Source organism: Octodon degus, unplaced genomic scaffold (genome assembly GCF_000260255.1).
Source record: "Octodon degus isolate 3935 unplaced genomic scaffold, OctDeg1.0 scaffold00220, whole genome shotgun sequence".
NCBI classification, from domain to species: domain Eukaryota; kingdom Metazoa; phylum Chordata; class Mammalia; order Rodentia; family Octodontidae; genus Octodon; species Octodon degus.
In genome coordinates, this window is record NW_004524796.1 from 2,573,397 (window position 1) to 2,574,949 (window position 1,553).

Here is a 1,553-nt window from a genome sequence, read left to right on the forward strand (position 1 = left end):
CATTTTGTTCCTTCTTGGCATTTTGTGTAGCATTGTCTTCTGACCTTTGTTGTAGATCTTTGCTGTAGTTATAACCTTCACACGTACTGAAGTTCAGGTGCAGCTCTACAAGTTTGGACTTATCCAGCTGTGTCTGGCTTGGGTCTCACTGCTCTGCTCAGCTCCTTCCCACTGTTGCCCTTAAGGGTGAACCTGTTGTGCCCCGGACTTGGGCTAGGACTGGGTCTGGGGCATGTAGCATCTATGTTGATAAATATCCTTGTAGCTCTTATTGGACTTGTAACCAGTTTATCCCTACCCAGACAGCTACTCTTTAGAAAAGCTTTGATCAGGAGAGAAAGTAAGTCCAGGTATGTTGGTTAGAGTATACAGAGAAAACCCTTCAAGAAAACGGGTGGAGAGACTAGTCCTGAACGTGCCGCTGCCAAGGAGGGCAGAGTACTGAGAACAGCTGGGGTGCGGTGCGGCCTGGGGGCACCTCGGAGAGTGGCAAGGTTCCAAAGAACTTCTGGTTCACATTTTAGCCCTTGCCCAGTTGTGAAAATAGTGAAGGATGCTTAAATTAGTTAACATTCAAATTGCTCTTGGGTTAATCATCTTTAGAAGACTGGATTTCTGGAAGTCTACTCTCCATCTCTGTTGACTTTTAAAACATAAGTTAAATCCGTAACAGTGGCAGTCATCTATGAACTCTGTAAAACCTTTAATTACACTGATTCATAAATGTTTGAAGCTTCCTCAGGGGAAAAAGCAATGGCATCAGCAGTGATTGACAGTGGAGGTTCTATTTTGGAGCTTTCCAGCAATGGAGTAGAAAATCAAGAGGTTAGGCATCCAATGTATTACGTTTCTGTTTTGTTCATAGAAATCAATGCACAAATTTTGCAATGAATGGAAAAGATATTTGGGATTAGAAATGTATAATATATGATATTATATGTGTAATGTGCCCGACATCCTTATGTAATAAGTTGAAGGAACTGTATTTTTAGAATACTTAAAGTTTTAGACCAGGGATGTATTAGAACGTACTTATAGATGGGAAGAGATTGGAAAGAGAGAATGCTGTAGTATTGGTTGAGACATAAATCTAAAATTTTGATAAAATCTGGGCCCAGGGAGATGGCTCAGTAGAATAAGCGCTTGCCTGGCAAGCGCAAGGGCCTGAGTTCAATCCCCAGTTCTGCAATAAATAAATAAATAAATACAATCAAACTAAATTTTTGATAAAATCATTTTCTTGAATTATAGAATATATAGAAATATACTTAAATTAGAATTTTTGTATGTGCTTTTTCATCTCTGTTATATTTGCGTGGTGATTGTATTTTAATCTATGTACTGAAAACCTGTGACAGCAGTTAATTGGAAAAGATATTTAGGGTATGATATTTTATACATGTAGAAATTTGAATCATTACCACAGTTTTTAATTTTCGTGTTATTGTGAACATTAAAAAGTAAGACTGGGGCCAACAAAATAGCTCAGTGGTCTAAAGCACCAGCTTAGGCAAACGCAGGAACTGTGGTTTGATCCCCAGTATCACATGCTG